Source organism: Pteropus alecto, unplaced genomic scaffold (assembly GCF_000325575.1).
Source record: "Pteropus alecto unplaced genomic scaffold, ASM32557v1 scaffold202, whole genome shotgun sequence".
Classification (NCBI taxonomy): Eukaryota; Metazoa; Chordata; class Mammalia; order Chiroptera; family Pteropodidae; genus Pteropus; species Pteropus alecto.
This window is the reverse complement of record NW_006432451.1, coordinates 4,642,669-4,649,664: the sequence shown is the minus strand read 5'-3', so window position 1 is coordinate 4,649,664 and position 6,996 is coordinate 4,642,669.

The following is a 6,996-nucleotide window of genomic DNA, read 5'->3' as shown; positions in this document are numbered from 1 at the left end:
AGGTTCCCTGTGGTCTGTTCATATGCTGATCAGCCAGGTTCCCGTGTGTACCAGCATGTAGCAAGCTCCGCATACAACCTGGTTTAATATTTAGTCAATTTGTGTAGTTTTCATGCCTCTTTCCGATGTTATTTGTAGTTCCAAACTAGAGGGAGATGTTACATGAGGGCAAAGGTAAGGAAAGTGTAGCAACTGAAAAAGTACTTTATTCCTCGCCTTCTAAGTTCTTCTTGCTGGGCTAATAATCAATTTAACAGAGACAGATTAACAGGAGAAAATCAAAACCTTAATACATTCACATAGGCATAAAAATTCCAAAGAGAGTGAGGCAACATTGGGTATATAAGCCATTTTAGACAGAAGAGAAAGGGGGTGGGGAGGGAGTGTTAGATTTCAGAATAGAGAATGAGAGATTTACAGGTAATTGAGGAAGAGATGAACAGACACGGCAGGCAATTTTCTGCTGGGCATCTCAAAAACAATGGGATACAAAGGGCATCTATCTAACAGGCACCTGCCTGATATTCTCTTATTTATCATACTTAATTCAAATTAGGCTAAGGCAGCATTCTAGGACTTCTTTCCTAAAGCATATTTCTCTGTCTGAATCCTTGTTGGGCAAGGAAGTGGGGAGAGTAAAAGGTTCTTTCTGAAGCTAGTTTCCTAATAAACAGCTTAACATCAATATCCCCCAAAGCAGCTTCAGGGTGGCAAAATTTTGGTTCCCTTCAAAAGGATATGAGAAACAACAGAAATAGGTGGAATTTGGGGTGTCTGAAGCAAACTCATGATCTCACCAAGACTCCATTTGGGAACTGAGGAACTAAAGGTTCTAGGTTCTAATCAGCAGTCACTCTGATATGATGTCTGGATAGGTGGATCTGATGCAGGACAGGGCAAATTCCCCTGAACAGGGGAAACTCAAGCCCAGCTGAGAAAGAAGAGGATTCTTGGAGGAGCATATGAAAGAATTCAAACACACACCAAAGTGTTTTAGAGAAGGAGAAAAGCAAAGACAATAGAAAGCAAAGACAAAAAGCTTAGACAAGGGAAAAACAAAACAAAACCCGAGTATCAGGAAACTCAATTTATATATCATTCTTTAGTTCCTAAGAGTTACAGTTTAAAGATTTTGTTTACTCATTTTCCTTTGACATAGATATACAGTGAAGATGCAGCATGCAAAGGTAAGAATATGTAGCGTGAAAGGCCTGCTGGCAATTCCCAGACAGTGATCCATAAATTCCCCCATGGTTTTAGCCACAGGGAATGAACAATTTTATTTTGCATAGGGCAGCCACTTAAAAACTGTTTTTCCTGTTTCCCCTTCATAGGTGTGGGGAATGGGTTGTTAGCAATCCCAGCAGAAATCTTCCTTTGTTCTGCAGGTGTCCTCCTGGCCTGGCTGCAGGGCTAATCAGGGTATCGAAGTCTCTTGATTTAACATTTTAGTTCTCTTGCCTCCTCTCTACATTAGACCCACCCAGCACATTGAATCGTATGTTACGTGACACCATTCTTCTATGATGGTTTTGTCTATAACCTCATCCACGAAAGTGAATGATCATTGTCTTTTGTTCTGCCATTTTGTTCTTTTGAACTAATTGCTTCTAGGACATAGCCTCTGAAATTATAATATTATGAACTTCAAAAAGTTTACATAGAACCAATCCAACTTATCTTGCTGGATTGTTTTAGTATTAATATCGATATTAATAAATAAATTCATCTATAGTTTTTATTTCATTGTCATAGTTTAACATCAATATTATACCTCATTAAAAGAATGCTCTTTATGCTGTTAAGCCATTTAATTAGAATTGGAATTCTCTGTTTTTTTCTTTAAAGATTTTATTACATCCCCCCAAATATCTGGACCTTGAGCTTCTCTTGGGATAACTCTTTCATAATTTTCTCTATTTCTTCTATGGAAGTTATTCTATATAGATATTCCACCTCTGTAGGGGCGGTTTTGGTATGTTATACTTTTCATGAGAATTATTCATTTAATCCAAGTTTTTAATTTCATTTTCATAAAATTGAACAAAGTAGTCTTTTCTGATGTTTCCTCTGTTCCTGTATTAATTTTGTCCTTGTTATTTCTTTTCTTTACTAGCAACTTCTCTACTTTTTTGTTGATGAGATTTATCTTACTGGAAAAAATTTAAAGCTTTCAAATTTATGCATCTTACTGTTTTTCAGTTTTCTAACTCTTCGATTTCTGCTTTTGTCTTTATTATCTGCTCTTGCTTTCATGTGACTGATTTTGTTGTTTCTTTCACTTAATTCACTGGTGGTGTTCTTTCCTTTCACTGACATTATTAAGGCCATGAATTCTCCTCTGAGCATTGCGTTAGGTATATCCCAAAAGTTTTGAAATGTGATTTTTAATTATCGTTTTTCTAGAAATTTTTCAAATTTTTTTTCTCTCTGGCCCAAAAGAGAGACCATTTCTTTAAGTTTCTATGTGAAAGAGCTTTTATCTTTTTTGATTTTCTTTGTGGAAGAAATTGTTTTGTGGAAAATCGTTTCTGATTTTCTTATTATTATCTAGCTTGTTCCATTATGGTCAGAGACCAGTACCTATATCATTCTTACTTTGGGGAATTTATTGAGGTTTTTGGTGCCATAATATATGGTCTATTTTTATTCATGTTTTGTTGGAACTTGACAAGTCATATTCTGTATTTTCAATGAAGAAAGTTCAATATATATCCATCAGATCTAATTTTTATATTGTTAGTAATATCTTCCGTATTCATACTTATTTTTTATCTATTTCATCTGTCTAGTCCTGAGAAAAGTGAATTAAAGTCACCTATTAGTACATATCTTAATATTTTCCTTGTATCTACCTTAATTTCTGCTGTATGAGAGTTACTTATATGCTATTTAGAATTTATGTATCTTACATATTCATTATGAATTTTACAGTTTACATTATAAAGGGCCTTCTTTGTCTCACTCAATATTTTTTGGTCTGAATTTCACCTTGTGTAATAATAAAATTGTGACCCCTACTTTCTTTTTTTTTGCATTCTCTTATGATGCCTTTGCTCATCATTTTATTTGTTGAATAAGTGAATGAACCTTTCTGAGTCAGTTTATTTTAGGTGTGTCTTATATATTGCAAACAGCAAAGTGTTTCTTTTAATCAAATCAAAATATTTTTATTTTATAAATGAATTAAGCCATTTACAATTATCATAAATATAGCAAATAGGATGTACAAATTAGAGATGATTTTCTGTTAAATATGCTTTTTACATGAGTATTTCTTTTAAAAAAATCTTTTGCTATGTCTTTTTTGTATTTTTCTAAATTGCACTTTTCAGATATATGACTATCTTGATAATTTATTTCACATAATACAATTAGTTCCCTCTTTCTTTTGGTAGTTTCTTATTGTTTTCTACCATGAGCATTATAAAACTAGCTTATATCCTCTCCCCTCATCTTCCACTTTCTTTGTGCTTAACTTTGTACTCCTAATACATTTTAATACAACTACTTGATTTATCAGTTTTAAGGAATATCTTTTGACTCTCAGATATTACAAACAAGGCCATCAGCAAGCTTATTCATTTTTTTACTTAGTCTATAATTATTGAAAAATGTGTTTCTATTTATCAATTTCTTCTTGTAATTCTGTCTGATGACTTCTTGTTAGCATGCAATGATCATCTTTGTCTCTACAATTGCCTTTGGTCTTAGACTAAATTCTTAAATATCAATATGACCACACAAGCTGTCTTTTGTTATTGTTAGCTTTGTGTATTGTACTGCACGTTTCAATTTTAATCTTTGCATGGGATTTTTTTCATGGGATTTAACATTTTCTTTAGGGATTTTTTTGTGACTCGTGTAAAGGGTATATAACCAAATTTTATGATATTATTAATCCATTCCGAGAACGTCTTTCTTTTACCCCTCGAATTTAAATAAGCTGTTTACATTTATTGTGATTACCAAGTTTTCTGGATTAGTTTCTATTATCATATATTGTGCTTTCTATTTTATGTTCTTTCTTTTATTTCTCCTTTCATGATTTATATTAAATTAATTAAATTATTTAAGTAATTTTTAATTTCCCCCTACTGTCTTAGGAGTTTTAAATTTTATTAGTTAAGAGTTACCCCTACATTTTTAACATGGCAACTTAGCAACAATTGATTACCAACTGAAGTTAATCAATATCTCTACCTTCATTCCAAATAAGACAAAGACTTTAGAATGCTTTTATTTACCTGTCTCATTTTCATGTTGTGAGTTTTCTGTCTTGTTCTCAAATTGTTCTCAGCAACTACGCCTTTAGGATTCTATCCTAGTAAATTTCTTGCATATGTACATTATAATGGCTATGATATTGCTTATAATAGTGAAAAACTTCCAATAATCCAACAGCCCATCAATAAGAGGAGACAGGCTAAATGAAATATGGTACTTCTATAAAACAGAATACTATATGGCTATATATTTCTAAAATTTAAAAAGTAAAGTTTAGAACAAGTTTAAGGAACTGCTATTTGTAAAAATAAGTAGCAAAAATATATACACATATATGCTTATACATACATTAAATTTCTCTGGAAGGATAAACATAAAGCTCAGAGCATGTATTGCCTATTGAAGGGTATTGGCAAACTGTGGGGAAGGATGGGAGTGAGGCTTTTGTCTGTATATTTTTTTGTGCCTTTTGAATTTAAACCACATTAATATATTGCCCACTCAGATAAATTTATCTTTAAAGAAGAGAATAGTAAGAAGGTAAGTGGACACAGGAAATACAGGCAGCTCTTTTGAAGATTTTTGTTGTAAAGTTGAGCAGAGTTCGCCTTTTCCAAGCTGTGTGACCCAGGCAAGTTAGTAAACGTTTCTTAATCTCCATTTTCTCACTCCTAGAATTTGGGTAGTAATACCTGCCACATAGGTATTACTTGAAGATAAAGTAAGAAGATGTATATTAGTCACCTAGCACAACTGCAGCACACAAGAAAGGTTACTGAATGATTATTGAATTGTTGAATTATAATTCATGAGTTCATAAACTCTAGGTTGGAAACCCAGTATTTCCAGGAACCACTAGATGGCATCAGACTCAAATAAATGGATGCTCCTTTCACTCACTGAGCACCCAAAAGAGAGATCTTTGTTTTCCTTATTCCCTGTCCTTTCCTCCCAAATTCTGACAATTCCACTCTTCCTCCTCTTGATTCATGACAGCCATGCAGTGGCTGCCTCACTCTGCTGGGGCACAAAGGACTTGCAATTCAATACTGGGCAGGGCAGATGGGGTGGAGGTTATTCTGGGCTCAAAGAAATCTGAGAGTGTCCTTAAGCACCTGCTTTCCATTCGTACATTCCTTTGGAAAGTAAAGCATGAATGAGTGGGAAAGATACTGAAAGTAAGTGACAAAAAAGAAGGGGAAATCAAATGGTGTTGGAGGTTAGGAGAGGTGAATGAAAAGAACCAGAACTCTGGAACAAATCAGAACTACTGGTATCTGAGGTTACCAGACACACCACGCTTGCAGGGGTTTGTCTGTCCAGGCTGACTACTTTGACTGTCAGGGAACATTTTCTGTGTCTCTGACATAAGGTTTACCTGGGCATTTCCCCCTGAGATAACAAATTTTCGTACATCTTAAGTTCTGCTGCTTCTTCCTGTACTGCCTGACCCTCTGGATGCCTGAGTTCTCCTCCCAGATCTACCGCTGATTAGCTGCGTGATTTCAGGCCAGTTTCCTTTTCTGTAAAGTAAGATTTGACTGCTCCATTATTTTTATGATGCCTTCCAGGTTTAAAGTACTATGAGTATATGGGTGTAATTGTACTGAGGATATCAAAGAATTGTAACAGATCATCTTCTTCCATGAGGGCTACACTTTCTATAATGTTGAGAGACATAAGAAGTATTATTCTCATTTTATAGAGGAAAGACATTTGGTGGGAAGGGGAAGAAATCAAGCCAACTTCTCCCTCTCCAAATGCATGTTTCACTCTAGTAACATTTGAGAGATAAATAGACGCGAAGCAGCAGAGGCTAGGACGAAGCAAAAGGCTTATCTGCATAAGGAACTCCCTAGTCTCACCCCACACTGCTTCCAACAGTTGCCAAGCAGAAAAAAAAAAAAAAAAAAAAAAAACACGTACAAGTTCTGGCTGGTTCATTGCTAGTGCTGGAAAGTACCTGCTGCTTCTGGGAAGGTGAAAGCTTCTGTTTCCTACAATAGGAACCTTCAAAGGTTAAGTCCCTCCCAGTAACCAGTACTATATACAGTTTTGAATTTTTCAGTAGTTGGTCCATGTAGGAAAGATTGAGAATGAGGACAGTGGAGGAAGGAGATTTATTCATTTATCTAGCAGACATTTATTATTGTCTACTATGAATCGAACCCTGTGCCAAGTAATAGATATAAAGTTTATTATGATATATGGCCTCCCCCTCCCCAGGAGCTCATGGTCTAGTGGAAGGACAAAAGGTTGGGGGAGAGTGTTAAAAGTTTAATAAAGGCTGTGAAAGAGGCGCGCCCCGGGACTGATAGCACACATGTAAAGGGCGCTTCCTCCAGAATGAGGAGATATGGGAAGGCTTCTTGGAAGACCTAAACCCTGAGTTATGTCTTGAAGAATTCGGAGTAAATCAGGGGAAGGAAGTGTGTTGTGCCTGGAGCAATAGGAAAGGGGGCCAGACAAATGGGCTGGAAAACCTTGTGTCCTCTGAGAAAGATCTGAACAGAAAGAGATGAAGAGCACTTGAAGGATTTAACAGAAGCGGCATCGTCCTCTGAGCCTTCTATAAAGAAAATGACTTCATGAAGAATGGTTGGAAGAGGTGAACCAACAACAGGGAACCCTCTTCGGGGGTGAGATAATCTAAGACTACGAATGGAAGTTATAACCATGGGACTAGAGAGAAGATAATGGAGTCAAAGTTATTCGGAGCAAGAAGTAAAAGCTTAACTTGATCTTATTATAAATTAGAGATTATGAACA